Source organism: Bactrocera dorsalis, chromosome 6 (assembly GCF_023373825.1).
Source record: "Bactrocera dorsalis isolate Fly_Bdor chromosome 6, ASM2337382v1, whole genome shotgun sequence".
NCBI classification, from domain to species: domain Eukaryota; kingdom Metazoa; phylum Arthropoda; class Insecta; order Diptera; family Tephritidae; genus Bactrocera; species Bactrocera dorsalis.
Genome location: NC_064308.1, coordinates 22,835,541 through 22,854,501, shown reverse-complemented (window position 1 = coordinate 22,854,501; position 18,961 = coordinate 22,835,541). Strand labels below are relative to the sequence as shown.

General features: G+C 37.7%; 1 protein-coding gene and 1 pseudogene across 2 annotated transcripts in view; one reads left to right on the top strand and one right to left on the bottom strand.

Annotated features, from left to right (window-relative positions):
- The window catches only part of LOC125779529 (RING finger protein 11), a 95,483-nt gene that overhangs the window by 40,651 nt on the left and 35,871 nt on the right, over positions 1 to 18,961 (bottom strand). The gene's annotated exons all lie outside the window — the stretch shown is intronic.
- On the top strand, positions 999 to 11,416 carry LOC125779702 (uncharacterized; annotated as a pseudogene).

Below are 18,961 nucleotides of genomic sequence, written 5' to 3'. Positions count from 1 at the left end.
ACACCACTCTTGAGCAAATGCTAAGGGATAGCACATTGAGGTGGTACACCGATGGCTCGAAGACATCGGAAGGAATAGGTGCGGGAATCGCGGGTCCGCGTACCCAGCTCTCCATTCCGATGGGAAACTTTCCGAGCATTTTCCAAGCCGAAGTTCTGGCCATAAGTCGGTGTATTGAGATAAACCTTCGCCGAAACTATCGCAACGAGCGAATAGCTATAATCAGCGATAGTCAGGCGGCACTAAAAGCGATTTCCTCTTACGAAATCAAATCGCTGCTAGTGCAAGAGTGTAGAAGAAGGCTTGACAACCTAGCCGAAAAGAACCAGGTACACCTTATCTGGGTGCCTGGTCACAGGGGAACAGCCGGCAATGAACTGGCTGACGAGCTTGCCCGCTCCGCAGCCTCCACTGCTATGGTGGGGCCAGAACCATTCACTGGAGTGGGTCCCCATACGGTGAAAGAACTGCTCCGCAAAGAGGAAAGAGCGTGTAGGGAGGCACACTGGCAGCGAGCGCACGGGATGCGTCATGCCAAACTGTTAGTGGGGGGGTATAACCAAAAGAGGTTCGAGACTATAATCAACCTCCCAAGAAACAAACTCAGGCTCCTGGTCGCATTCTACACCGGCCACTGCAAGCTAAGAAGGCATTTATCAAACATGGGCCTCTCAGCTTGCGCAAACTGTCGGTTCTGCGACAGTGAGCCTGAAACCCCGGAGCACCTGCTATTCGACTGTAACGCAGTCTGTAGGCGCAGGTCAAAGGCCCTCGGATCCATGTTTCCGGATAGGGATCACACTGCCTCGCTAGCACCCAGTAGGATATTGGACTTCATCAATATGCTGGGGCTAAGCGAGTCTTTGTGAGCTAGGTGAGGGCACAATAGACCCGTGGTCGCAGTGCATGCCTCAATCAATAATCTATCTATCTATCTATCAGAGAAGACTAACAATGAATGCATTTATGATGGAAACTGAAGAGCAAGGAGCAACGTCATGCCATCAATGCCAACATACCAAGATCCTGATGATTCAACATATGCACCGCCACCGGTTCAAGAAGATATGGATAGAAGCACAAGTTCACAATACACAGAGAGATACGACTGTTTTAACTTTGCCTTGGTATGTGACAGATTTGGTGTGCCTGACAGAGTAGCGTCAGCATTGGGAACCGCTCTTTTGCAAGATTTTAAAATTAGAGATAAGCATGGGAAACCTCTCATCATGGATAAATCGAAAGTTCGCAGAGAAAGAGAAACGCAGACAAGAAGTGCTTCGCAAACGGTTAGATGATACCAATTTGTTAGCGTTTTCATTCGATGGCAGAAAAGATGATACTTTAACGATAGATAAAATTGATGAGAAGTATCATACTAGGATGGTAAAAGAACCTCATCTTGTTATTTTGAGAGAACCCAATTCTGAATTGATTGGTTACGTAAGACTGGAACATGAAACCGCTGAATACAAAACAACCAAATTAAATGGTTTTTTCAACGATAAAAATATATCACTGGATACATTAATTGGAATATGCAGTGACGGTGAGTGAACAAACACTGCCCCACACGGTGGAATTATACGACGATTCGAATTGCTGTTAAAAAGACCATTGCATTGGTTTGTTTGCCTTCTACACTTCAACGAACTTCCGTTTCGGCATTTGTTTGAACCTTTGGATAAATCAACCAGCACTGGACCAAGATCGGCAACCGGAAAACTGAGCCGTCAAATCGAAACTTGTGAAACTCTTCCGGTAAGTTATTGCTATCACTCATTTATTATAATTGTCAACCATTTTTAATTATTTTATTATTATATATTTTTAGGTGGTGGACAGCTTCCAGAAAACTGAGTTGCAAAATATGCCCCCTGCTCCAGAAAAAAAAGAATTTTCCACCGATTCGAAGTACTTATACGACATGGCCCATGCAATTTCTAGCGGCGTCGTTCCGGGAAAATTGTACATTCTAGGTGGCTCACCAAGGCCGCTAGATTATTGCGATTATATGTGACAACGGAAAATCCAGAAGCAAATTTAAGAATTCTGGTTGAATTTATAATTAAATGTTATGTGCCAATGTACTTTAATATCAAGTATTACAGCTCTGTCGTGTACGGCAGTGCATTATTTTTCAAGTTCATTGGTTGGTCACGATTTCTAGAACCTCGTTTACGCAAAATTGTTAATCAAGTAATTAAAGATAATTCATATTATGCGCATTCGAAAAATATCTTGTTATCAATGTTGTTTGATGATAGGAAAGAAAAGCGCGACTGTGCCATCAAGAAAATTCTACGCTATCGAACCGATGTTGACGAGCCAATGGAACTTAGAGTTTATAAAAAAACAGATATAAACTTTAATTGCACAAGTTATACGGAAATGATCAATTTGAATGATCTAAATATCGTATTTGAACCACCATTCACGCGAAGCATTCCGTACGATACATTGAAAGAATATATAAATCAAGATGATCCACCGTTTAATGATCCAAAAATTCCGTCACACATACAAGGAACGGAACGACATGTTCAGTTGCTAGCTAGCGTTTCCAAACGGGTTATACCGGAAAATGTAGAGGCTGTTATGGCGGCCAGTGCGAAATTGCCCAGACTTGAAAGTAAAAAAGACTTCAAACAATAATTTTTTTTAGTTTCTTTTCTATAACTCACTTAAATTAATTTTTTCATTTACATATGTTCTGACTAAATAAATTTCTTAAGAGAAAAAATAGATATTATTATAAATAAATAAATAAAAATAAAGAAAAAACATAGCCATTTAGCTGATTTTTTCAAAAGTTCGACCCAAATTGGGAGACATCAAAATTCGTTTTAGAGGTATGGTTCCTTCGGAAAAGTTTCTTATTTTGACCCCTAGAATACGATTTTCACAGAGCAATGAGCGATTTTTAAATCGACCCGCCCTAATATATATATACATATATAGCAAATAAATAAATGGCCAAATTTTTAAAAATTACAGAAACAAGGACAAATTTATCGCTTACTTTCTTCAACAGAATAACAATTTAGTAAACATGTATAAAATAGCATTAGATCGGATGCAATCTGATCGCCATAATATTATCATTCGAAATGACAAAACACCTGCCGATAAACACACAAGAAGTTCACCTACCATTGACTGTTGTCATTGTTAGAGGAAATAAACAATCTAGAGATATTATCATATCGACATGGATACCCACACAATACAGAGCTCATTTTGCGGACAATGGGACAAAGGACAAAATGTTGATATAGACAATCGTTGGATTGTGCCATACTTGCCAATGCTATCCAAAGCTTTTTAGACTCATATCAATTTAGAATACTGAAACTCTGTGAAGTCGATAAAGTACATACATACTATGTAAATATGTATGTTAACAAAAGTAGCGATATGGCTGTCTTGGCTGTAACCAATACAAACGATGAAATATCACAGTACCAGATAGGCCAATATGCTGATATGCCACGCTATTATACATGGCATCATCGAAATCGTTTTTGCGTCGAAAAGAATGAACACCAGTTGAAGGACATCGCTCTGGGTCGCATCTACACAGTACATCTAAATAACGATGAATGTTATAATTTGCGATTATTGTTGTTGAATGTTCGTGCTCCGACATCGTTTTTAAAACTGAGAACAGTTAATGGACAGCTGTATGCGACTTACGGTGAGGCATGTCAACTATTACATTTACATGTTCCCACGAATCCGAAATATTTGTGGGTTAAGTATATAGATGACATGTCTGAAGATGACTGCAGAATTTTATAATGAGACATTGATCATGATAGAAATGCTTATTTATGGCAAATAAAGTATTGCCATGTATGGGAATGGCAGCATCCAGTCTTCATGTGCACGATGCATTAAACCACGAGTTGCAAAGAGAAAAATAGTACGAAATTGAATTTCACACAAATGTTCCACAATTAAATCAACAACAAAGAATTACATACGACACTTTGATAGAAGCTGTGAACAATGGATCTGGTGGAATTTATTCCCTTGATGCTCTCGGAGGAACCAGAAAACGTTTTTAATTTTATAGATTTTGGCGAACATCAGATCGCGAAATGATGTTGCTCTAGCGTTGGCTTCATCTGGAATGGCTGCAACTCTGCTAGAAGGCGGGCGAGCTGCACATTCTGCCTTGAAATTACCAATAATTATGCAAATCATCGAAACACCAATTTAAAACAACGACAAAATTAGTCATGATCTTACAGGTATGAAAATTTACTTTTTGGGATGAATGCACAATGGACCATTAGAGGTTGTAGTTGTTGTTGTTTTAACGGTTATTCAATCCCCGTTAGGATGGTAAGGATTATCTAAGTTGTCGTCGACGTCATCTAACGGGAGGCCGAAGTCCGGTCGGCGTATTGTTCGATGTTGTCGACGTAATTGAAGAAAGGTCCATTAGAGGTCACTGGAGGTCCCGGACAGAAAATTGAAAGATCTTCGTGACAACCAAAATATTTATGGTGGGACCATGGCTCTGTTATCAGGTGATTTTCCTTAGACTCTTTCAGTTATTCCCCGATCAACTGTTCGTCAAATTTGTGGAAGTACGTAAAGACACTCCAATTAACAACTAATTTGCGAGAATTTTTGCAACAAGATGAAACTGCAAATGTGTTTGGGAAGAAGTTGTTAGACAATGGAAATAATAAAATCGCAGTGGACACCTCGACCGGATTCATCACATTACCCACAGATTTCTGTTACATCACAAAATCAAAATACGAGCTTTTTCAGCGTGTTTTCCCAGATATTGCGCAACAGTTCGATAATCAGAATTGCCTGGGTGAATGAGCAATATTGGCTGCGAAAAATAAAAACCATTCAGACTTTTCTACAAGGACAGTTAGTTTCTGCTTTGTACGAGGTTTGTTCAAAAAGTATCGCGAATTTTGTGTTTTTTTTTAATTATTTATTTATTCATGAATATCTATTTTGTCCCCTTCAAAGTAATCCCCATGAGATATTATACACTTGTGCCAACGGCTTTTCCAATCTTCGAAGCACTTCAAAAAATCATTTTTTTTTTTCATCTTCTTCAGCTCCTTAGTGATGGGCGATGTTGTGACTTTTAAGGAACACTGCTACTTGTGACTGTGACTTTGTAGTAGCAGTGATTTTAAACTGTGACTGTGACTGAAATAAAAATTGTAACAGACATAGGCCAATAAAGTAGAACAAAATTGTTTCCTTTTTTCATTTAGGTACAATGTACATATTTATTAAAATAAACAGAAATTAACACAGTAAAAGAAGTTTAGAAAATCACCAAATACAAAGTATATACATAAAAGATAAAATTAAATAGTGTTAAAAATATTTACATTAAATGGAAAAGAAGGCCAAAATATTATGTTTGTAAATATTTTCCATTTGTATTCAAAAACAACAATATTTCAGTATTTCTTTCGCTTAATCTTGACCGACGATCACATACAATTTGCCCTGCTTTGGAAAAAATTCTCTCGCAAGGAACGGAGGAGGCTAAAACACATAAATACTTTTTGGCTAATTCTGCCATTTTAGGGTATCTGTATTTATTTTCAAGCCACCAATGAAATGGGTCGCAACTACGGGAAACCAGGCCATCTTCCAAATAGCGCTGAATTTCAATAATGGCTTTTGCTTCTACGCTACCATGTGGTTTATGTTCATTAGCGTATTTATCGAAAGAACTCCATATTGATACTGATTTTTCAATATTTTCTTCTGTTCTTTCAGTCTGCAATTCTATTTCTTCCCTTTGCATATCTATTAGATAACGTTTTATAAGTTTTTTTGTGTTATGAGCTGCTGATTCATCAGTCAACGCCACTAATTTGAACCGGGGGTCTAGAAAAGTAGCTACCGTAAGTGTATTACTGTGTTGTAAACTGCTAAAACGATCCCTAATTCCATTTAAAAAAATTTCAATCACTTTTTGTATAGTGTTTGAAAATGTTTTAGTTCGCAAGTGTCTATACACATCTAATAGACCATTTGCGATTGGTATTACCAGCGAACCTGTGCAATATGTTTCACCACTAATGCTTACTGTGGCATCTCTAAATGGTTTACAAATTTTGCACAAAGCAGCAACAGTCGCCCACTCGTCGCTGGTTAATATAGATAAATTTTTGTTTATAATTACCAAAGTACATTTCACCGCTTCCTCCAACTCCGAAAAACGCTCCAACATTGCCAGTGTGGAGTTCCACCTCGTTTCAACTTGTTGAATTAATTTTAGAGGTTCTTTATCGCTGTAATTTTCAAACGCTTCATTCGCTGAAGTACTTTTCATGAAGTGAGCAACTATTATTTTAACTTTATCAGTTACTTGTTCTACTTCAGGAATGCGTAATCCTTCTTTTACAATTAAATTAATTGTGTGAGCCATACAACCAAAATGCTTCCAACCTAACTTATTAATTATAGCACTTTTTATATTACTAGCATTATCCGACACAGCTGGCAATATTTTGTCGTTAATTTTCCAATCACTTACGATTTGTTGTATCGCCTCACTTAAGTTTTCAGCTGTATGATTTTGCCTCAGTTGGGATGACGGTAAAAGCACTGACGTTAGTTCAAAATTTTCGGACACATAATGTGCAGTTACAGCAATGAAACTAGACGTGTTCCGCGATGTCCAACAATCAGTGGTGATACAAAACTTTTCCCCGCTCCTAATCATTTCTCGCACCTTATGTTTACATTCCTCATACAATGCAGGAATCATTGATTTTGAAATCACACGTCTGCTAGGAATGTCATAAGATGGATTTAGAGCTGTTACAAATTCCCGAAAACCTTTGTCCTCAACTATTGAGAAAGGTTGCAAATCCACCGTAAACAGCTGCAATAACTTGCTTGTTATTTCACTTTTTGATTTTAGCCGCGCGACATTTAAAATCTTGGTTTGTGTTAAAGGCTTTGGTAATGCAGTCGAAGTTGTTGGAATATCCTCTTCAAAAGTAACAGGCGCATTTTGCGGCGCTGGCGTAATTTCCGTCTGCAAAAATATTTTCACAATACCAATTTGATAATAACTTCAAAATTAGATTACCATTTCCAATCGAACAGTAGGATGCCTCCGTTCCATATGTTTTTTTAAATTTGATGTTGACGTTTTATATGATATTTTGCATTTACAAATATCACATTTTGCGAAAACAGCATCCACTTCTTTAAAAAATTGCCACACATAACTCGTTTTTGTTCTTTTTGACACAGACATCTTTAATTTTTATTAAATATAAGCAAACTGATTTGTAACCGTTTCGTACAAAAATTAATGTACATGATCCGTTATTTTTTAAAACGCACATTTTTAAAGTCACAATAAATATATTCTCTGAAGGGTTTTTTCAATATAAGGATACTCAATAGAAACTATTTAAATTAAACGAAAACATACTTTTAAAAATATTTCGTCACTTATAAAATACTTTTTTAAGTTTTTTTTTAAATTACTATATAAATTGATGCAATTTTAAGATTAAAAGTTTTATAATTGGCTTTACTACAGCATTGAGGTTTCTGTAATCAATTTAATTTGTACATAAATATTACCCGTTTAAAGATAAATTAACTTTTTATATGTTAACCAATTTATACTTATCTGAAATTGAAGAAAATTCATAGCTTTAATGAATATGCATTCATCACAGTCGCATATTTTATATTCCACGGTGAATGCTATTTTGTCACAGTCGCAATTTTTCATGTGATACTATGACTGCTACTTTGTCACAGTCGCAATTTTTTATATTCCACGGTGAAGGCTATTTTGTCACAGTCGCAATTTTTCATATGATACTGTAACTGCTACTTTGTCACAGTCGCAATTTTTCATATGACACTGTGAATGCTATTTTGTCACAGTCGCAATTTTTCATGTGATACTGTGATTGCTACTTTGTTCGTTAATTCCTGTCACTGCTACTTTAGGAAACTTGTCACAGCTGTTACCAATGATTTTTAAGTAGCAGTGACAAAGTCACAGGTACTCAAATATTTGCCATCTCTACAGCTCCTCCTTCGATGCCGTCTTTATCTCGTCAAGAGAAGCGTAACGTCGTCTGGCGGATTGCTCCGCGCAAATTGCGCATAACTTGCAGGTAATATTCCTTATTGACCGTTCTTCCCTGTGGCAAGAACTCATAATGCACCACGCCCCTACAATCGAAGAAAACTGTCAGATACGATTCGCGATACTTTTTGAACACACCTCGTATGTTAAGGAATGAGTCACGTGTAGATGTTCACGCAAGTGAGGAAAGTAGTCTGATCGCTTTCACTTGGGAGTGCCCAGAAACGATTCTTTTACATATGGCTCAAGCCGCTCATGACTTCCGGTCTTTGACCAAGTATCCTCTGGGTAGCCTAAGACGAAGCGAGCTAAAGTAAGAAGGCGAAACATCCCCTCCGTAGGGTTGTGCGCTGGGTTTGGGACCCGCCACGTAAAAAACACACCCAATGAAAAACTACAACAAGCCTCGGATGAGAGACCCTCCTTTTGATGACGACCATGGCAAACGAATTAAAGACTACGATTTGAGGGAATGCATCTGGGATATCCGGTCCCTTAATTGGGAAGGTGCCACTGCCCAGCTGGTTAATGTCCTCGTTAGAATTAAGGCTGACATCACTGCCGTCCAAGATATGTGATTAACGGGACAAGGACGAGACGAGTGGTCATATAAAGGAGCGCAAGTTTGGTGTTGGATTCGTGATGGGAGAGAGACTCCGTCGCCGAGTACTATCATTCACTCCGGAGAATGAACGTCTACCCACAATCTGCATCAAAGCGTATTTCTTCAAGATATCGCTGATTTGCGCCCACGCCGCAACGGAAGAGAAGGGCGATGTGACCAAAGATGCCTTCTATGAGCGCTTGGAGTGCACCTATGAGTGCTGCCTCCGCCACGATATCAAAATCGTGCTTTGCGACTTTAACGCCAGGGTGTGCGAAGAAGGTATCTTTGGAACTACGGTCGGTTAACTCAGCTTCCACGTCTCCAGTGTTATAGATGTGCGTGCGCTCCGAGGTCCTAACATCGACTCGGACCACTACATTGTTGCAGCCAATATTCATCAATCACAACAGACAGCCGAACGATTTTCCATTCGGCTTGCACTCCTGCTCTCTGAGAGCACTCTTCAACAACTCGGTATAAGCGAACTATGGGACGGCATTTCAAGCTCCTTTCGTAAAGCTGGCGGAAAGAAGGGGAGAAAGCAGACTGCCTACCTTGCAACGTTATGATCGACAACAAAACGTGCGGGATGGGATATATACCGAAAGTTGAAGAGAGAAGCGAGACGCATTTACAGACAGAAAAAGAAAGAGGCCAAAATGCGTGAGTACGAAGAGCTTGATAAGCTAGCCGACAGGGGTATTGCTCGAAAATTCTACGAAAAAATGCGGCGGATTACAGAAGGTTTCAAGACCGGAACATACTCTTATAGAACCCCCAAAGGTGATCTAGTGACCGAGGTCTAGAGCGTACTAAAATTATGGAGGGAACACTTCTCCAGCCTGCTAAATAGCAGTGAACGTACAACGCCGGGAGAAGGCGAACCCGATTCCCCAATCGATGACGATGGAGCAGACGTTCCATTGTCCGACCATGAAGAAGTTCCAATAGCAATGACCCGTCTGAAGAACAACAAAGCTGCGGGGGCGATGGATTGCTAGCCGAGATATTCAAACACGGCGGCGAAGAACTGATAAGGTGCATGCATCAGCTTCTTTGTAAAATATGGTCGGATGAAAGCATGCCAAACGATTGGAATTTAAGTGTGCTCTCCCCAACTCACAAAAAGGGAGACCCCGCAATCAGCGCCAATTACTGTGAGATAAGCCTCCTCAACATCACGTATAAGGTTCTATCGAGCGTATTGTGTCAAAGATTAAAGCCCATCGTCAGCAAACTGAGTGGACCTTATCAGTGGCTTTAGACCTGGCAAATTAACAACCGACCAGATATTCACCATGCGCCAAATCTTGGAAAAGACCCGAGAAAGGAGAATCACATAGCGAATGCGCTAATACTTTCCTTGCGGCAAAGATGTCGGGAGCTAACGAGCGCACTGCGCAACAATCGATGCTCCATACGTTTTTAGAGTGGTAGGGGGACAAAAAATTCAATATCTTTGGAATCTTATGAATGAACAAACATTTTTTCAGTTTATTAAAGGTGGATATTTTCTGCGTTGTGTCAGATACTTTTCGATTTTTTTAGCGTTAAGAACACTTTAAAAATTTCAGTTGTTTACCAAAAAATTATGTAAAATATTATTATTCAAACAAATGGATTATGAAAAAATATTTATAATATAGCTCAAATATTTTTCACAAAATTTCATCGATTTATCTCCAGTAGTTTACGAGAAAATAATTTTACAATTTTATCATCCTCTAAATTTCACTCTTACCAACAGGTGCTTCTTCGAAGTGGGTAGGCAATTGAGAAGTAAAGTATAGGTCACTCATAATCGTCCTGCTAATGGTGCAAAAGCATGGACGATTACAACAACTGTCAATGAGTCAATGCTGCGAGTTTTCGACAGAAAGGTTCTGCGAAAGATTTATGGTCCCTTTTGCATTGGCCACGGCGAATACGCATTCGATGGAAAGATGAGCTGTATGAGATATACGACGACATTGACATAGTTCAGCAGATTAAAAGACAGCGGCTATGCTAGGTAGGTCATTTTGTCCGAATGGACGAAAACACTCCAGCTCTGAAAGTATGTGACGCAGTACCCGCCGGGGAAAGCAGAGGAAGTGGAAGACCTCCACTCCGTTCGAAGGACCAGATGGAGAAGAACCTGGCTTCGCTTCTAATATCCAATTGGCGCAACGTAGCGAAAAGAAGAAACAACTGGCGCGCTGTTAACACGGATATTATCGCGTAAAGCGGTGTCTACGCCAAATAAAGAAGAAGAAGAAGTAAGAAACGTGATGTGTCCAAAATAATAATAAAAGTTCATGCATCAATAAAAAATGCTTTTTATTAAATACGGATTAGTTTTGTTTGTTTTAAACTTATTTAAAGTAAAAGTTTAATTGTCTATCGAATAAAACACATAAATTAGGGTATACATAAAACTAATCTAAATATACAAAATGTACATACTCCAAATACTAATGCACACAAGCAGCAACTGAACAAAGTATTAAGTGTGTGTACGTACGTGTATAAGTGCGTTAAAAAACAGTGAATCTAAAAGGCTAGTCAGTGAAAAACGCTACTCCCTTCCTTCCCTTTCCTTCATTAAAATAAGTTCATATTTCACTTCTATTTTGTTACTTTTTAGCTATACTGGCAAGGATTTAGCATCCCCCGATTTCGGGGATAAAATGGGTATGTGCGGATAGAGGAGGTCCTCCAAACCAAGAAAAAATATATATAGTGGCAGCTGACTTATGGCTTTTGAGATATTTGCATTTAAAGTTCAAAAATTCAACTAAATAAAATGCTTGTTTCTCCGATTTATAATGAATTTTACACTTATATTTTTAACTTTCATTTCCACTAATTTACACTTAAATAGTGTAAAAATAGCTTTAATTCCATATTAAACTTTAGTTAAAATTAATTTATGCATACAATAAGAAAATGGTTGGAAAAAAACAAAACATTAGTGTTACCCAATAAAAATAAGAAAAAAGAATGATTATGTCGACAATACAAAATTCATAATCGTATGATGAATAATGTAAAATCTTTCAGAATTTTCATTATCTTGATAAGTCCCGGAGTTGAATCGGTCAGGGTTATTTTTTTAAGCGAGGCCGAAGGCCGCCAATGCAAAAAGGAGTTTAACGCGAAAGAACTGAGCACGCCCAGGTGTTGGTCGGACCAGGATTACTTTTTTTGAAGCAATGCAGAAAGGAATTTTATGTGACAAACTATTATGTTACTTATTTTCTGTCATTTGGGTATTATTTGTTTTCTTCATTTCTTTTGGTTCTTCTGTAAAATATGTACGTAAGGTAACACTGATTATTAGTTAGAATGCAACCCTTTTGTCATTGCGTGATCAAAAATAATTGAATAAAAGTTAAATATTGAAAATTTATTTTCGCACTATATACAATAATATAAAATAAAAGGTTACAAATGAATTAGTGAAGTGTTAGTGAAAATAAAAGTTAAAATTTAAGTGTAACATTCATTATTAATCCGAGAAACAAGCGTTTTAAATAGTTGAATTTTTGAAATTTAAATGTAAATATCTCAAAAACCATAAGTCAGCGACAACTATATATATATATGTATATATTTTCTTGATTTAGAGGACCGCCTCTATCCGTATATACCCATTTCAACCCCGAAATCGGGGGATGCTATTCTAAAATTTAACCTTCATGCTATATTTGAGTTGTGAACACTTTATTCTTATACATATGTATGTCTTATACATATGTATGTTTAATATACACAAATACATAAGTATGATAATATTATAAAATTTATACCATATCGAGGTGACTGAAGTATTTTGGCTTAGTACTCCTTTTTGGTTCGGCGGCCTTCGGCCGCGCTTTAAAAAATAACCCTGGTCCAGCCAATACCCAAGGTGACTGAAGTTTTTTAGCATAGTACTCCTTTAAAAATCTAAGTATTTTATTACGTAGTGCTATCTATATATATACAAACATGAATTGTTGTTCGTTAGTCTGATTAAAACTCGAGAACGGCTGGGCCGATTGAGCTGATTTTGGTTTTAAAATGTTTGTCGTAGTCCAGGGTAGGTCTTAACGGTGAGCAAATAAGGAAAAATTGCGAGTAAGATAGAGTAAGACGATAATTCCATTTTCCCATACATATGTAAGTAAAAATGAATGTTTGTTTGTTAGTAACGCTAAGGCTCGAGAACGGCGAAACCAATCTTCATGAAATTTTTAGAGGTTGTTCGCTGTGGATCTGGAAAAGTTCAGAAATAAAAAAAAAAAATGTTCATAAGAAAAAGTCGAAAAATTGGAAATTTCCAAAAATTGACTTTTTTCATACTATTCTTTTTTTCTTTTTTCAATATTTTGATTTGTAAATTATTTGAATCGTGCTATTTCGGTCGCTTGCTCTTTTATTCCGGCTATTAAAAAAAAAAAAACATTGAAAATTATTCAGTGAAAACTTTATGTGGGTTTCAAACGAACTGATCAATTACAGATTGAAATTTGTTACGAAGCCACGAAGAGGTCCCGCTAATATCGGTCGGTGTTCTTTTTGCCATCAACGCCAAGGCACATGAACGAGTACTCCCAGGATGCGATTACATACGTGTGGAATTATGGATCGGGGTCAATTAGCAAGCGATCGTCACGTTGTCACAGCACGACTTTGCAAACAACAGTTACGATGTTCTTCTTTGGATGGTGGATAGTGGTTCCACCAGATCAAATTGATGAATCATTTCTGCGGAAATTCCTGGTGCGGAGAAAGATCCAGTATTAAACGAAGTGATGAAAACCAATATGGTTCATGGACCTTGCGGACACCACAATCCCACTTCGGTTTGTATGTCTAACAATAAATGCACGAAACACTATCCACTTACTTTTCTTTCGGAATCGCACACTGGAAATGATGGATATCCACTCTATCGTCGTAGCTCATCAGACGACCATATAACTTAGAGTAGTGAATATCGAAGTTGACAACATATGGATCGTACTATATTCTCCACTGTTGTTTAATTCACATTCAAAACTCATATCAATGTTTAGTATTGCAGTTTGGTGTAATCTATAAACTATGTTTGTAAGTACGTCATCAAAGGAACCAATATGGCGGTTATTGGTCTTGAACGATACGGTCGATACGTGAACTGCAATAAAGCGCTTTGTAGGGTATTTACTTTTGCAATTCATGAACGTTTTTCGACTGTTGTGCGTCTCGCAGTTCATTTGAAGAATGGCTAAAGAGTGTTTTTCAACACAGAGAATACAGTACAGCCAGGGGAAACACTTCCAACAACATTGACATTTTTCTCAAAAATAATACAATTCCTAAGTATTTGGAATAGAAGAAAAGAGCTGCAGCCAAATACGCAGTGAAAAAGATTATAAATGGTTCAGTAATCAGTCGTTGAGTATGTATTATACCACGTGCATCCCAAAAGACTGATGTCACAACCTTTCAACCCGCCTTTTTCGTTTTTCCATCGACCTGAATTGAGAATTGTCCTCAGGAGATCGCACAATGATTCTTCAATGTTTTCAGCCATTTCATCAATTCGTCTTTGCACAGAATTATTACTCAAAGGAATTTTTCGGATAATATCTGCGGCCGGTTTATAAAGCACGGTAGTTATTACTTCATTTATTGCTGGCAATATTAACTCTTCTCCGATGTTATGTGGTTTGCATTTTTGAGCAATTAACAAAGAGATATTGTACGAAGCTCGAAGTCCGCCGTCATCTTGCTTAGCAGCCGCCGAAAAAAGTTTTGGTACACTTGGCTGAGTATTATGCTTCTTCTCTAGGTCTTGAAAATGTGCTACATTCTTGTCTCTCTTATCTGGATGCATTTTATTCAAATAATCTTGCAGTCTTGAAGGCTTCATTGCTTCATTCGAAAATGTTTTTAGACATAAAAGACACAAAGGCGAGAATGGGTTTGTGGGATTTTCAATGAATCCGAATTTAATGTATTCCGCACAGTATTGCAGTCTCTTCTTTTTTACTTCCAATATGCGATTAACGTTCGCGCGTACGGTCAACAGTAAAGTGTGCTCCTCAATCTCTTCTAATATACGTGAAATCCCGGCTGGGGAAACTCGTAAGCAGACTCACCGGAGGACCTTATCATCGTTGGCACCACGCGGTATATCAATTTAATCGAAATTTCTACAAAAATAGGTAAAAACATAAGTGATTCATAACCTTTGGAAATTTAAAACAATAACAAAAAATAATACCAAATTAAAAACACTCAATAAATTCTCGCGCAAAAATTCTCCTCCGACATCTAAAGTGGGTATCAGCTGTTTCTGTCGCACGGCAAAACAGCTGTCTACGCAGAGTTGTAAGTGGCCAGGGACACTACATTATCTGCACGTGAAGTCGGTAAAGCAGTTGATAAGGCAGTTCTTTGACTTAACGTAACCACAATTCAATAAGATCGTGATGGACATACAAACTCCGCCTCCTGGCGGGGGTTTACAGTGTAACCAAATAGATATGTTGCTCGAACGTATTAAAAAAATTGAAACGTTGAACAATGAACTAAAAAACGAAAATACGGCACTTAAACTTCAAAATGAAGACTTAAAGAAATCGCTAACCAAATATGTAAATGAAACTTCTTCTTCTCCATCAAAGTCGAACTTTGCAGCCGAAACAGACGAAGAAGAGCTTGAAAAAGAAACGAATTGGCTATTAAAAAAGAAAAAAAGTAGGGAAAGTAAGAAACGCAAAGCAGATTCTTCACCGGATGTAACACTAAAGTCTCCGATTCCGGATGCAACAGCGGAAGATAAAACAGATACAAAAGTAAGCCATCGCCCTCCGCCAATTATAATATCGGAAAATTTTAACCAACCCTTGAGCGTTCCTTGATTAACGCAGATGTAAAAAAATGTTAACACACTCAAGCTCACTGGCCCTAGTTCCTGTAAAATAAATCTTTCAGATAGTTCCGACTACAGAATACTTATACTGATATACGCGTAATGGTAAAAGACCTTCATCATTCATGTCAGCCTGAAAGTACTATCACAGACCTTCAAAAGCAAGGGTTTAAAGTTACGAAAGTTTTAAACAAACTTCAATATAAAACAAAAAACCAGTTAAATATGTTTATTGTATGTTTCGAACCTACTGAGAACATTAAGAAAATTTATGAAATCAAGCATATTCTAAATTCTGTCGTTAAACTCGAGCCCATCAAGCCATCGAATATTGTGCCGCAGTGTAAATCCTGTCAGGCGTTCGGTCACACTAGAAACTATTGTTGTAAACCACCGAGGTGTGTAAAGTGCGCCGGAAATCATTCAACACTAAGCTGCACAAAACCTGCCGAACTACCGCCAAAATGCTGTAACTGTAGTCAAAATCACCCTGCGAATTATAGGGGATGTGAAGTGGCAAAGCAACTTCAAAAAATTAAAAACGCGACTGGGAAAAATAAAGAGCATAAATATGAACCAAAACGCTTAAGCACAACCACTTCCACTGCTCCTCAGAAAGATGACACTACTATAAATCATCAATCTGGGAAGCCCTCGTTTGCCAGCATAACTAAAGGTGCTAATAAAGCTCAACAACATCTGTCTGAAAATCAAACAAATACGAATGCCATTGGTGATATTACTGACAATTTTTCGTTAATTCTCAACAAGCTTAATAAGCTAGAAGAGCAAAATAGACTTACGCACGAACGTCTTACTAAACTTGAGCGACAACACAGCGAAAATAAGGCGCAAAAATGAAACCGATGAAAATTATGACCTGGAATGCAAATGGCTTGCTCAAGCGTAGTAAAGAATTAGAGACACTACTCCATGTTGAAAAAATTGATATTTGTCTTATATCAGAAACCCATTTTACAAATGAGACTTTTGTTACATTCAAAAACTACAAGACGTATTGCTCGAATCACCCAAATAACAATGCGAGAGGGGGGAGTGCCATAATTATCTGAGATAATATTCCCCACTACGAAGAAATTAATATAAGTATCCCAGAATTCCAAAGTACGACCATAACTGTTGAATCTAGTTTCGGAAAAATAAGCATTACCGCAATACATAGCCCACCTAGACACAATATTAAAATGGACTTATACACAGAACTTATATTAAAACACCATGGGAAATTCATCATGGGTGGTGATTTTAACGCAAAACACTCACAATGGGGTTCAAGAGTTACGACACCGAAGAGGAGAGAGCTATTTAAAGCTGCTACGGCCACTGGATGCGACTTCATGTCTACTGGCAAGCCGACTTACTGGCCTTCCTGACTTACCTGACTTGATCGACTTTTTCATCACTCGACAAATATCCAAGACATTCATTACTATCGAAAATGGATTGGACCTTAATTCGGACCACTCGCCAGTATATCTAATCCTAAATGGCCATCTAAAAGAACTCGACATACCGCCTTATCTTTCTAATAGACATACGGATTGGGAGTATTTCAAAGTGATGCTCGACAAAAATATTAATTTTGATGTAAATATAACAACTCAAGATATGTTAGAAGAAGAAGTTCATACATTTACGAAAGCTATACAGGAATCGGCTTGGAAAAGTACTCCCCTTCCTAAACAAAAAAAATTTGTATATTAAATATCCATCGGACATTTTAGATCTCATAAAGAAAAAGAGGAAACTACGCAAAAAATGGCAAAACACGCGATTTCCCCAATATAAAACAGAACTGAACAATTTAACCAAGGTTCTCAGTACTTAATAAAGTTATTCACGAATCAAAGTATTTCTAATTATATTGAGAAATTAACGCCAAACAAACAATCCGATTATTCCCTTTGGAAAGCAGTAAAAAATGCTAGGAAACCAATATTGTCAAATGCACCCCTCAGAAAGCCAAACGGTTCCTGGGCCAAAAGCGACGAAGAAAAAGCGGAAGTTTTTTCAGAAAAACTCACTAAAACGTTTAGTCCTATTCTGCTCCATGGAACATTACCTCAGATGGAAGGCTCGCAATGTGTAGGAGAAATCCAACCAGCAACAATTAAAGAAGTGGAAAATATAATTAAAAGTAGATTTAAATCAAGAAAAGCTCCCGGCTTCGACTTGGTGACAGCTGAGGTACTGAAAAATCTAACGCGGAAAGCATTAGAAAAACTGACATCGATAGTAAATGCTTGCTTAAATCTCAGATACGTTCCATTGTCATGGAGGGTATCTGAAATCATTATGGTACAAAATCCCGGGAAAAGCGCACAGGAAGCATCATCATATCGTCCAATCTTACTGTTGCCTATTTTGTTCAAACTACTTGAAGTTGTAATTATAAAAAGACTTCAGAACATAATTGAAGAAAAGGACCTTATACCAATTCATCAATTTGGATTTAGATCGCAACATTCTACAATCGATCAAGTTCATCGAATAACAGATATAATTGAGGATGCGATGAAAAAAAAGCAAATTTGCACCGCTGTTTTTCTTGACGTATCCCAGGCGTTTGATAGAATATGGCTTACTCCATAAATTAAGACTTCTCTTCCCACAGCATCTAACTGAGCTACTTGCCTCTTACCTGAGCAACCGCTACTTCAGAATCAAGCAGGGACAATCATATACTATGTTGCAGCCAATAAAAGCAGGTGTACCCCAAGGAAGCGTCCTGGGACCACTCTTATTCATTTTGTTTACTAGTGATATGCCTACGCCGCCAAACAGCACAATCGCCAAATTTGCAGATGATACCTGCATAATTACTACCGGTAAAAATGTAATAGAATCGTCGAACAGAATGCAGTCTTCAATCAACCTAATTGTAGAATGGACACAAAAATGGTATATTACTCTCAACGAGTTGAAGTCTATACATATAAACGTCACTAACAAAACGGATACGTATGTCCCCTTATATATTGAGAATGAAGTAATTCCGTACTCCACCTCGGCGAAATATCTTGGTTTGACGCTGGATGCAAAGTTAAAGTGGAAGGAGCATATACAAAGAAAAACTGCAGAACTTAAACTAAAATACAACAAAATAAATTGGCTAATCGGCAAGAAATCACCCCTAACAACCTCAAATAAAATTTTAGTCTACAATCAAACGTTGAAGCCCATTTGGACATACGGAATTCAGCTATGGGGATGCGCTGCTCCGTTATACATCGAAATGATGCAAAGATTCCAAAATAAAGTTCTTCGAAAAATTGTAAATGCCCCGTGGTACGTACGGAACTCAACTCAGATCTACATCGTGATC